Below are 13,674 nucleotides of genomic sequence, written 5' to 3'. Positions count from 1 at the left end.
GCCCACCAGGTGCAGGGAGAAGCAACCAGCTTGTGTAGCGGGTGAGTCCCACCCACACTGTGCTGCAGCAGCAGGTGTGGTAGCTTGTGTAGCAGGGTGCAGAGAGCACTTGTCGCTTGTCAGCCCCTCTAACTTATTGCCAGCATCCCAGACTGCTGACGACCATGGTCGCCTCCAGGAGGAGAGCTTGTCTCAAACAGACTGTGGCTACGCAGACTGAGGAGGTTCTGTCCCAAACGGTGGCTGTTCAGGTCTCTGGCTGCAGGGAGTGCCAGAGCCTGCTGTTGCCGGGGGAGGGAGGCCAGCACTCCATCTGTGTGAGGTGTGAGCAGGTGCAAGATCTGCTCGACATGGTTGTGAAACTTAAGGAGGAGGTTGAGATGTTGAGGACCATCAGGGAGTGCAAAAGGGAGATCGACTGGTGGAGTAACACCCTGACGTGCCAGTCGGAAAGGCCCCAGGGAGGTATCCCCCAAAAGGAGATGGACCTCCTGCCCTCTCGGACAGAGGCGGAAGTCCTGAAACGGCCCCACCCTTGTTGCTGTCGGGCAGAGGTAGGGGACCTAAAAGATGACGAGGGTTGGAAGTGTATTCTGGTTCGGCGTCACGGGCAGCCCCCCTCCCTGCCTGCTTTGTCTCCCCAGGTGCCCCTCCGTAATAGGTTTGAGGCCCTGGATCTTGAAGAAGAGGTGGGTGAGGAGGTGGTGCCAAGCCTGCCTACAAGATCACATAGGAAGAGGCGGTTGACTTCACAACTTAAGAGTGCCTCTGATAAGAAAGAAAGAAAGAAGGGTGATTGTAATAGGAAATTCCCTTCTGAAAGGAACCGAGGGCCCAATATGCAGGGTTGACCCTCATCTTAGGGAAGTTTGTAGTCTACCTGGAGCCCTGATCAAGGATATCGCTAGAGAGCTCCCCAGACTGGTGCACCCGACAGACTACTACCCGCTGCTGGTCTTCCAGACAGATAGGGAGGAAGCTGCTTCCCGTAGTCTGAGGGGAATGAAGAACGATTTCAAGGTCTTGGGAAGGATGGTGGAAGACTCAGGGGCTCAAGTGATCTTCTTTTCACTCCTTCCATCTTCAAGGGATGATGTGGGATGGAATAGGAAAATTCAGTCTCTTAATGGTTGGCTCCAAGACTGGTGCTACAGGCAGGGCTTTGGATTTTTTGATAATGGTTGGTTTTATAAGTCACCAGTCCGGACAGTGTCAAGTGGGAAAGGTTTATCTCGCAGGGGCAAAAGGGTGCTGGGGCAGGAATTAGCTGGGCTCATTTGGAGAGCTTTAAACTAGGCTCGAAGGGGAATGGGGTTGTAGCTGGGCTTGTCCCAGTGGGGCAGCATTCTAAAACTGGTGAGGACCGGGTGGCCTCCTATGCCCCTAGGGAGAAATTGGTGTGCTCTGCTCGCTCCCTGAAATGCCTGTACACCAATGTGTGCAGCATGGGGAATAAGCAGGAGGAGTTAGAATCCTGTGTTCGGTCGGGAGATTATGATCTGGTGGCAATTATGGAAACATGGTGGGACAGTTCACATGACTGGAATGTGGTCATGGATGGCTATGCCCTTTTCAGGAAAGACAGGCCAGCCAGGCATGGTGGTGGAGTTGCTCTCTATGTGAGAGAGCAACTACAATGTACTAAATTCTGCCCAGGAGTGGATGACGAGCGAGTTGAGAGTGTATGTGTCAGGATCAAGGGGCAGGCTGGCAGGGGTGACACTGTTGTGGGCGTCTATTACAGGCCACCAGATCAGGCTGAGGAAGTTGATGAGGCCTTCTATGGGCAGCTGAGAGTGGCCTCACAGTCACAGGCCCTGGTTGTTGTGGGGGATTTTAACTTCCCTGATGTTTGCTGGAAGGACCATTCAGCCAGCCAGCCACAGTCCAGGAGGTTCCTCCAGTGCATTGATGATAACTTCCTCATGCAGATGGTGGAGGAGCCGACTAGGAGAGGTGCACTGCTGGATCTCATCCTCACTAACAAGGAGGGTCTGGTTGAAGTAGTAAAGGTTGAGGGCTGCCTGGGTTGCAGTGACCACGAGATGGTGGAGTTCAGCATCTTGGGTGGCAAGAACAGAATAGCAAGTAGAATTGCAACCCTGGGCTTTATCAGGGCTAACTTTGGCCTTTTCAAGCAATTGCTGGGGGAAATCCCATGGGCAAGACTGCTTGAAGGAAAAGGGGCCCAAGATAGCTGGATTGCATTCAGAGATTGCTTCTTCCACGCTCAGGATCAGAGCATCCCCACACGAAGGAAGTCAAGGAAGGGAGCCAGGAGGCCTGCGTGGTTGAATAGGGATGTGTTGGGTATGCTCAAGCAGAAAAGGAGAGTTTACAGGTCAGGGAAGCACGGGCTGGCCGCTTGGGAAGAATATAAGGCTGCTGTTAGAGGATGTAGGAAGGCAGCTAGGATAGCCAAGGCCTCCTTAGAATTACAGCTGGCGAGAGGGGTCAAGGACAGCAAAAAGAACTTTTTCAAATACATAGCAGATGAAACTAATATCAGAGGCAATGTAGGCCCACTGATGAATGGGATGGGTGCCCTGGTGGCAGAAGATACAGAGAAGGCAGAATTACTGAATGCCTTCTTTGTCTCTGTCTACTCTGCCGGAGGCTGTCCTGGGGAGCCCTGTACCCCTGAGACCCCGGATGAAGCCAGGTCAATGGAGGAGTTTGCTTTAGTTGATGAGGACTGGGTTAGGGAGCAATTAAATAGTCTGGATATCCATAAATCCATGGGTCCAGATGGGATGCATCCGTGGGTGCTGAGGGAGCTGGCTGAAGTCATTGCTGGACCGCTCTCCATCATCTTTGCCAAGTCTTGGGAAATGGGGGAGGTGCCCGAGGATTGGAGGAAAGCAAATGTCACTCCAGTCTTCAAAAAGGGCAAGAAGGAGGACCCGGGTAGTTATAGACCGGTCAGCCTTACCTCTGTCCCTGGGAAAGTAATGGAACGGCTTATCCTTGGTGCCATCTCAAGGCATATCAAGGATAAGAGGGTTATTAGGGGCAGTCAGCATGGCTTTACCAAGGGTAAGTCATGCTTGACCAACCTCATAGCCTTTTATGAGAATGTAACAAGGTGGATGGATGATGGCAGAGCAGTGGATGTGGTCTACCTTGACTTCAGTAAAGCCTTTGACACAGTCTCCCACAGCATCCTCAGAGCTAAGTTGAGGAGGTGTGGTCTGGACAATAGAGTAGTGAGGTGGGTTGCAAACTGGCTTAAGGAGAGAAGCCAGAGAGTGGTAGTCAATGGTGTGGAGTCAAGTTGGACGCCAGTATCTAGTGGAGTGCCTCAGGGGTCAGTACTGGGGCCAATATTATTCAATATATTCATTAACGATTTAGACGAGGGAATAGAGTGTACTATCAGCAAGTTTGCTGATGACACTAAGCTGGGAGGGGTGGCTGACACGCCAGAAGGCTGTGCTGCCATCCAGTGGGACCTGGACAGGCTGGAGAGTTGGGCGGGGAATAACCTAATGAAATTTAACAAGGACAAGTGTAGAGTCCTGCATCTGGGCAGGAACAACCCCAGGTTCCAGTATAGGTTGGGAAATTACATATTAGAGAGCAGTGTAGAGGAAAGGGACCTGGGGGTCCTGGTGGACAACAGGATGACCATGAGCCAGCACTGTGCCCTTGTGGCCAGGAAGGCCAATGGCATCCTGGGGTGTATTAGAAGATGGCTAGTAGATCGAGAGTAGATTAGAAGGTGGCTAGTAGATCGAGAGAGGTCCTCCTTCCCCTCTACTCTGCCCTGGTGAGACCACATCTGGAATATTGTGTCCAGTTCTCGGCCCCTCAGTTCCAGAAGGCCAGGAAACTGCTGGAGAGGGTCCAGCGTAGGGCAACAAAGATGATTAAGGGAGTGGAGCACCTCCCTTATGAAGAAAGGCTGAGGGAGCTGGGTCTCTTTAGTTTGGAGAAGAGGAGACTAAGGGGGGACCTCATTAATGTTTATAAATATATAAATGGTGAGTGCCATGAGGATGGAGCCAGGCTCTTCTCGGTGGCAAACAATGATAGGACAAGGGGTAATGGGATCAAGCTGGAACACAAGAGGTTCCTCTTAAATTTGAGAAAAAACTTCTTCTCAGTGAGGGTGACAGAGCACTGGAACAGGCTGCCCAGGGAGGTTGTGGAGTCTCCTTCTCTGGAGACATTAAAAACCCACCTGGACATGTTCCTGTGTGACCTCACCTAGGCGTTCCTGCTCCAGCAGGGGGATTGGACTAGATGATCTTTTGAGGTCCCTTCCAATCCCAAATATACTGTGATACTGTGATGAGTTCTAACTGTTCAAGGAGTAGTGCTGGACAGAACTGCACAAATAATGTTACAGAACAAGAAGAGAGTACAGTTGGGCATCCACTAGATGACAGACCCTCTGCTACAGCTTTGCTTTTTTTTCCTCTGATCATGCTATCAATAAGCATTGCTTCAAAGTCAGATGCCAGCTGGCTGCTCCTCAGCATCATTCTGTCTTTAAAGCTGTATTTCTGCAGAGGGTGGTGCAGTAAAAGCAAAGGAAAAGAAATGAGAAAACGTGTTGGAGACGGGACAGTGCTACGTGAGAAAGATGAAGGAAAGTTACCCTTCCTGGTAGTATGTTCCTCTAAATCATAGCAACATCTTCTCTCACTGCTCTGTTATATCTCCAAGAGGATGAATGTTTCTTGTCATCTTGGATATCACATTCCACTTTCCTAACATACCCTGGCTGACAAGAAACTGTTCTAGGTACTATCGTGATGCAGCTGCCTACTTTTCCCAAAAAGGCTCCAATACAGAAGGTTTTTACGTAAGTAGGAGGAATGTTAAGTGTCACTTGTTTTGTTGAAAAGTTTTTTCTGCAGTTAGATAGCTTTTTGGTGATAGATTTCCCATGCTGATTAGCACAGGTGAGTTGTTTTCTTTCCCCACTCCACCCACCATCACAAGGCTGAGTAAGGAACTTCCAGCTGGCCTAGTTTCTCAGTTGAATAGCTTTGAACATATAAGTAAACCAAAGGAAGGTGCTACTTTTGTATTCTTGTTGGTTGATATACTACAAGGAGAAATGGACATCCCCATCCCCATCTTCTTTCCAATCCATGTTTATGACAGACAGTTAAATAGGGCTGCACAGCTAGAAAGTTTGTTAGCAAAATAATATAGGTCCTGATTCTCTTCCTCACGAAATAGACAGTAGTTTTTCTGCTAAACTCAGGAAGATAAAAACCTTCATGCCAAATATACACTCTCAATTTTAACACGAAAATATTTTGACTATTTTTTGTTATTTAACATTTGTGTGATTGCAGTCCTTATAACACATCATGTGGGCTTAAAGTTGGCCCAGGGAAAAACCAGCAAGAAAGTAATATTTCCTTTATAAAGGAAATATGGTTATTAATGAGAAGATTTTTACCATCTTAAATACCTGTTAAGAATTTGAGACTGAGAGGTATCTTTAGTTACTTCAAGGGAAATTTTTTTTTAAGTTCCAAATTGCTTTTTAGCATATGAATAAAGTGATGCCAGGCCAGATTGTTCCTATAGTTCACACTGAGCATGTTCAGAGTGCTTAGCAGATATGAGCTGGATGCTTTTGGATACAATTTCAGAAATACTGTGTTCAGTCCCTTAATAGAAGTAATTTACTTTCTCTCTGTTCTGTCTACTATAGTATTACAGAACCAATTCCTTCTTACTTTTGCTGTGGTTAATGAAAAATTTGTCAAAATTTTATGTTCTCTAAGATTTCTGTAAAAGAAATTCAAAACATTCACAGGGTAAGCTCTGAGAAGCAAGGTAAGCTGCCCCCATCATTCCTGCACATGCATGCACAAATACATACACACAGAGACTGGTAAACAGATTCAGGATCTCATAAGGAATACTATAGTGCAAGCAACTCCATCTCAATTTTGATATGCAGTCAGATAAAAATACCAATACTTGCAATGTGGAGAGGTCATGCAAACTTGAAGTAACTTTCAAGCAGTAGACATACATGCACTGAAGGAGAACCTGTCAGCCCCTTAAAAAACTCAATTTACTCAATTTCATACTGCCTCTGGCAAAGGCAAAAATATAGTAAAACGCAGAGTAAATAAAACAGCGCATTCAAAAATTTGCTGGGAGTGAACAAAAGAGAAAGGTGGAAATCATTAATATTTTACATTCACCAGATTCTGCACCCAATAACAACTGAAATGAACAACACATGTTCCAGTTTCCATCAAAAACATATTGGCTTAGCATCACAAGAGTCACTGAATCACAAGCTTCTATTAGTTATGCCTTTGCATACTGGCAGTAATTGAAGCTATACCTGCAAACACGCAAAAGTATTCTTTGGATAGAACTGGAGCACTAATGAAATGTTATTTTCATTCTAGGTGCATCTTGGCAGCTGGAGTTATAAGCTGTAGCCCACACCACTAACTGCAGCACAGATGTCTGTTTCCCAGTCAGGTTTGTTTTCCTCATGCACACATATGCAAAATAAGAAACGCAATGCATTTTTTCAGGAATCTAAAACAGAGACAAAATATATTCTACAAATGTATCGAAGTTATCTCATGGTTCTGTTTTATTAGTGCATACAATAAACCTGACTAATCAACATCTGTCCTGGATTTATTATTATTGTTCCCATAAAGATCTTCTACTTACACTTATGCAAACCTCCAGCAGGAAAATTTACAGTATATCTATGAGCACCACTATCTTAACAGTTTCATGATCTTCAGGAAGCACAAAACTTATTCCTAATATCTTCTTTGGTAATACATACTATCTTCAGAACAAAAGCAAGCTAAACCAAATAAGTGTATTTTTTATTTAGGGGTGAAAAGTCTTGGAAATTAACTTAGTGCTACAGAGTTGTTCAGACCAAGTTAAAAACTACAATAGGGAGAATTTCCACGGAGATCTAAGAGCTGACTTCTTGTTACTACATACTTGCAAGACCTTAAGCTCCTGTAATATACTAAATCAGATTGTATAGTCTTGCTGAGGTTTTGCTTTATTTAAAATGGATGGGTCCAGGGTCCGGAGCAGGTATTCATTTTTCCTACCATAACAGATTAGTACCACTAGTACCACTGCAGATATATTCAAATTCTACATGGATTTGTCAAAGCTTGTAGAATAGCATGCTCCAAAACTCCAGGCACAGAAAAGCTCTCATGAAGGGAGCCCACATTCTGCTTGTGTTCCTGTGTCTAATACTACCCATTAGGTGGGTGCATAAAGAAAAAGCCTTCAAGCCAATCAAGAACACTAGTCCTGGGGATGCATATGGAATTTGGGCTACCTGAATGTAACCATAATTATGTAAGTCCCTGAAGGAGAGCATACATGTTAGATAAAAGATGAACAAATACAAGTGATTTAATTAGGAAGGCTGGATCTTGCTGCTGCATATTTCATTTCAGATTTTGAGGCTCGTAATACAATGCAGTGGATCATCAGAAATAATATATGGAAAAAGCCTTGAAGAAATATAGCTTCTACAGAGTTCTACAACAATCTCCATTCTCTCTGACAACTCTGTCAAGTCTTTAAGGCTATTTCTGCATTTAATTAAAGTACAGAGAAGGAGTCAAAGGGGAGGATTTTCCTTCAGTGTAAATGATGCTAACTTATAAGAACCTTCCAGAGGAAAGACTAATATTATGTATCATCATTGTGCAGACAGAGGAATTCATGCAGAAAATTGCTAGCAGTGTTAACACATACATGTTCAAGGATGTGAGCCCTTGCTACAAAACTTGTGCATCTCTTTTCACTGGGACCAGTTCTTCCTTCTACAGTCAGATTTCAGGGAGCTTAACAAAAACATAATCTTAAAACCCTACAATATTCAGGCTTCCAGGAAGCAGCTGCAGGTGGAGTTATTAACATGGGAGTTCAAGGTGTGAAAGTTACTCCTTTATATTAATTCAGTTCCCTTGTTTGCTAAAAACAAAACAAAACAACAACAACAAAAAACTAAAACCAAACAACCAAGAAACAAAACGAACAAACAAGCCAACAACACAACCAACCAAAACAAAACAAACCAAAAAGACCCCACACCAAACACCAAGCTATAATGAAGCTTGTAGCCTGAATACGGAGACAAAAGTTTTATTTGCTGTGTATCTGAGAACCTCACTTAGGTATTAAGATCATTACGTAGATGTAAGAAGTAATCTCTCCATGTTGTAGAGTCTGAGGCCCTGTACTTGCATATTTTCCATTCTTGCTGTAAAACAACCCATTGGTGCTCTTCCAAGAAACTCTCTAGTTCCAGCTTTGGTCACTCCAACATGGTTGCCTGTTTGACATACTGAAACAAACCCTCACCTTCTGTAAATCGGCCAAGTTCCACCAACTTCACTGGAATTACTCTGGTAACAATGTTATTTGCTTGGCTTTAATATCCTGACAAAAAGAAACAGAGAATTGAGAAACAGTGTTGAGCTTTGCAATATCAATTGTTTATACCTTTACAATGAAATGTGTAGTTCCCAGGGATGGCATTCACAGTCCTGAGCTGCATGTAGTATTTTTAGGCTAAGAACTGAGGCATCTTCAGGACTGGGTGACAGCCATGCCAGGATTTTGAGGACAGTAATTTCAGAGGTCACACTCATAGCTTGCTGTGAGTGGGGCTAGCCTGTAATTCTCATCTGTTTGCCTAATAGTTGTAAGTTAATGTATTATTCATAAAAAGCCTTCGTGCTTCTTTTTATCAAGCTCTGCTTTTAAGCAGTCTTTTTGTTGTTTTCTAATCTTTGCCTAATTTAAGTATACTGAGAAAAAAAATCTTGTATGTGTATCCACACAGCATCTGTCAGCACTGCAGCTCTAGGGAGAAAAAGGAATTGAAGCTATGTATCGTTCGTACTTTTTAACGTGCCATGAATTTCACCAGCCTAAATTTGAGCTTGCTCTTCAGGGACATTGTGTTAGCCTTCCAGAAACAATGACTAAAGGGCTTAGGAAGCTTCTCTGTGCTTGCCAGAGACATCCCAACAGCATTGCTGTGGGTTCTCATTCCTCACTCACTGCAGCAGGGGCCACAGCCTCTCCATGAGCTGCTCGGGACAGGGTGCTGCCCCCGTGCTTCACAGGAATGAGCTGGTTCCCCACACACTGCATCCAGCTACACCAGCTGGGTCAGGGAGGTCTTAAGAACAGAGAGGATCAGTAAACAGCTGCAAGAATTGCTCCCACTCTGGAGGAAAACAAAACAAAACAAAACAACACCAAAATAACAACAACAAAAAAATCCACAAACAAAACAGCCTTTATTTCGCTGAGACACTGAAGAAGCTCAAAACATCATGTTTATAAGTAAGGAAGGTTAAGAGGTTACAAAATCATAGAATATAACTACTGTCATGTAAAACGACACATACAACTGTGCAGAAAGAACTTAAGTCACAGAGCCAATTTGGGATGTTAGCTGACAAGGAGTAACAAGCATCTGGGACCTACTGTCCAAATGCTGAAACTGGGAAAGCTCAACATTTTAGCTGTAAAATGTTATTGATAAAAACATGTCCTGACAGAATGATATGAGAAATTATCTACCACTGAGTCATAGCATCACTGTCATAAAGATATCAAAACACTCAGACAAAAGCATCAACATCAAGGTTTTCCCAGACACAAGAAGAGTATCTGAGAATTTAATAATCAGCTTTGGAGTACCTCTACTGTTAAATTTTATGGGGAATCGTCAGCAGCACACAGTGAATGGCTTTGAAAACACTAACCTGTTTATGCATGCCAAATTTGGACAACATGTTGGAATTGCAGATCTATTGCAGATGACAAGTATTCACCAAGTCAGAAACATGCTGAATAATATATGTTAGCATACCATGCATATCAACTAAAGAAACAGTTTCCATGTTTGTTTGTTTTTTAATGCTGCACCTTTCTCTAAATGAGTGCACATAGACAGCACTCAGCCAAACAATAGCATAGCACCATAATATTCCCAAAGGATTTGGTAGTTATTCCCAAAAGTTATTTTTAGCACAAGGAGAGTAACAGAAGGATCCATCAAGACATACAGGCTCTTTGGAAATAATTTGGGCTTTGAATTGGAAGCACTCCTCTAACTCACGAGGTAATCCAGCATCCTTGGTATCTTCAGCCTGGCATGAATCCTGTCATGAGTCCAGAGTTTATGAGCACTTCAGCTGATACGCATGAGAAAACTCTGTCTATTTTGCAGAAATCAGCCAACTTAACCTTTCTGATGCATTTTAGTAACTTCAAGGAATATGCATCCATCATTTAGGAATTTTCCTGCTTCATGTTTGATCATGTTTCATAGAATCCTCTTTGGGATACTTTTTTCAGAGTAATTTTTGTACATAAATAATTTTTTAAAAAAAAACAAGCTATTGTGGGATAATGTCACCTCAGCTATCTCAGTGTTCAGTACAGCTTCAGATTAGCTGAATATAAATGATAAGATCCAAGTACTACAAGCAAACCCACCATACTTGAGATGTCTAGAATTCAAAAATAGCATGACATTGACATGCTAAACACAAACCACGTAAGTCACACTTAAAGTAAAAATATTATTCAAGGACACTGCTTGGAATTAGTGAAACAAAAAGTGTATTACTTGATTACTGCATTCTGTGCTATTTTCCTGAATAATGCAGAATATTATAAATACAAAATGTAATTAAAGTGGAAATTGAGTAGGTAATTCATCTTCACTACAGTTTAATCTTTATCTTCAGATGTCATCTAGAAGGACAAGGTTTCAGTTTATCACTGATGAAAAATACCTTGCTCTGCTTAATAATAGCTAGGCATGAAAGGGCATAGGCTAGCAGCTTGAAATCAAAAGAAACATTATTTCCTATGCAGTCATACCTCAGGAAAGTCTAAAAATTCATGAACGTTTTTGTCAAAGAACTCTTTACTCGTTATTTGCTAATTCTTGATTTAACCTTCCTAAACCTGTAGGCAGCATGCAAAATTATTGAGACAATGGCACAGATTGCACTGTGGAAAGAGAAAAATTAATCCAAGTAGAAAACTAAAAGTTTTGAGAGATTCCCAAGGAAAACATGTTCTTTTACCTTGTTTGAATGTGTGCATCCTTTGTTTTCTGTTCAACAAGTACCTCAGGCAGCAATTTTCATGGGTAGTTAAACTTACATTGGGAATTAGACAAAGAATCTCTGGTAAAAGCACATTAAGGGTTCCGTGACATATACATTGTTTCTCATTTGGTTTCCTAGGAATTTAGAAAATAAAGAGCCTGTAGAATGAACACCCATAAGATTTAATATTTCTTTTTTTTTTTTTTTTTTAAGATATAGCATTTGATTACTGTGAAATAGAGGTACCAGGAGTGCTCAGTTTAAAAACAACTGAACTGAAACACACTGTTTCTCCTAGAAGAATTCTAGAACTCAATGGTCTAGGACTCCACATGGTTTTACTAAGCATAAATCTTTCTCCCTTTTTTCTTCTCCTTCAAATGCTCAAAACAGATTTGACTTCTTTGAACAAGATCTGATACATTCCCTAGCATTAAAAAACCCATGACTCTATAAAAACTAAACCAGATTTAGTGAGACTACTAATTTTCTAAATAGTAACTTGTAGAAAAGAGAATCTCAGGAAATGTGAATTTCTTTTTCTTTCAAGAACTGCAGAATCACAGCACAGTTGAGGGGGCAAGGGATCTCTGGAGGTCATATTGTTCAAGCCCTCTGATCAAGCATGGCTACTTAGAGCCAGTGGAACAGGACCGTGTTCAGTCAAGGTTTTTAATATCTTCGAGAATGGAGACCCCATCGCATCTCTGAGAAACCTGTGCCAGTGCTCAGACACTTTCACAGTAAAAAAGTGTTTCCTGATGTCCCACTGAAAATGAATTCCAGTGGCTTGTGCTTTCTGTTTGTCTGCAAAATTACAAGTTGAATGAATTTTGAGGAAAAATAAGGAAATATTAGTTACCTTCCTCTTTCTCCTCTATTTCTCTTTAAGAGAAAATAAGTCTTTAGATGCCTTCATTTTGAAAAGAAAAAAAAAAAAAGAAAATTGGCAACATTTTCTGTGAAAATCAATTTGCATTTTTATAAACAAATCTTTTCCTAGTCACAAGATGGGCATGACATTTATGAAAATTGCATGGTCATCTGACCTGTCTTCATGCTGTTGTTGCTATTTAGAGATGGTTATGACCATCTCAAAGCTGATGGGTTTTGTTGTGGGGTTTTTTTGTGATCTCTTCTCTTACAACTTCAGTCATTACTGTCTTAGAATTACTGTCTTGGAAATTAGTCAAATTCTTTGGACAAGGAATTACTGGAGAGAGTCCAGCGATGGGCTACAAAGATTAGGGTCCTGAAGCATCTTTCTTATGAGGAAAGACTGAGAAAGCTGGATCTGTTCATCCTGGAGAAGAGAAGGCTGAGAGGGTACTTTATTAATGTTTATAAATATCTCAAGGGGGAGTGTCAAGAAGATGGGACCAGACTCTTCTCAGTGGTGCTCAATGATAGGATGAGGGGCAATGGGCACAGACTGAAGCATAGGAGTTTACATCTCAATATGAAGAGAAACGTCTTTACTTTGAGGGTGCCAGAGCACTGGAACAGGCTGCCCAGAGAGTCTGTGGAGTTTCCTTCTCCGGAGACATTCAAAACTCTCCAGGATGCATTCCTGTGCAATCTGCTCTACGTGAACCTGCTTTAGCAGGTGGATTGGACTAGATGATCTCCAGAGGTCCCTTCCAACCCCAACCATTCTGTGCTTCTGTGAGGTGTTTCAAAAATGTTTTATTTCTTGTTCCCTGATTAAGGATAGAGTTATTTGTTCTTTTCTGTGTGATGCAGCTTACCCAGATGGTCCACTCCTTGTCTGTCTTATACCAGGTTTGTGTTTATAAACAGCTTGGATGATGTAAGCAAATAAATGGCATTAAGTTCTCAACCGTAAGAGTAGCCAGACTTTCAAAAAAATGTAAGCAGTATTGATTTGCAAGTTTTCTGTGCATTAGACTGGACTGTTGTCACAGTCTTGCCTGGGAGGACTTCTGAACACATTTTTCAAGTCCACTTCATAACTTAATGTAGTCATCACATAATCTGGAAGAGAGAAAGGTTATTCTTCTCTAGAAGTTACCATGAAAAAAATTAGCTTTTCATAAAATTGTCAGAACCTTTATTTTTTACTTCAGTTAGTAAAGTTTGTCTTTTCTCACAACCCTGATTTGGTCCTTTTGTACAAATCTTCTACACAGTTTTACCATTTACTGAGCAATCACCTGCTTGAAAAAATCTCATTCTTTTATCTAAACTCATATTCTTTTCAGACAGACAAATATGTATCAGTTAAAGGTAAAGCAGCTTCACTTCAACATCACCCCTCCTTACCCCCTACTACAAAAGCAAAGCTGTTAAATCAAAATCAGCCCTTCTGTAGATGCAGGTCAATGAAACTGGACATTTCACAGATGCTCCACTCCTTTTTGTTAAGACAGTGCAGTGCAGTTTTCTTGTACCTGAATTGCTTAGAATATGTTAAAGCTTCCAGGGAAATTAGTGAGAGAGAACACTTAGTGCATGATATTCTGCCATAATTCCTTTGGGTCATGCTCATTTGCAGCTCTCATTATGATTGTAAATAGCTGATTAAAAAAGT

The 13,674-nt window shown here is 42.0% G+C and overlaps 1 long non-coding RNA gene across 1 annotated transcript in view; it reads left to right on the top strand.

Moving 5' to 3' along the window:
* LOC135578558 (uncharacterized) overlaps positions 1 to 13,674 on the top strand; it is a 37,216-nt gene continuing 23,542 nt past the window's right edge. Inside the window, exons 1-2 of the long non-coding RNA XR_010470335.1 lie at positions 1 to 41; positions 6,393 to 6,468. This is a non-coding gene — a long non-coding RNA (uncharacterized LOC135578558). The remainder of the gene's footprint in view (positions 42 to 6,392; positions 6,469 to 13,674) is intronic.

Source organism: Columba livia, chromosome 2 (genome assembly GCF_036013475.1).
Source record: "Columba livia isolate bColLiv1 breed racing homer chromosome 2, bColLiv1.pat.W.v2, whole genome shotgun sequence".
Taxonomy (NCBI): Eukaryota; Metazoa; Chordata; class Aves; order Columbiformes; family Columbidae; genus Columba; species Columba livia.
This window is presented reverse-complemented; position numbering and strand designations above follow the sequence as displayed.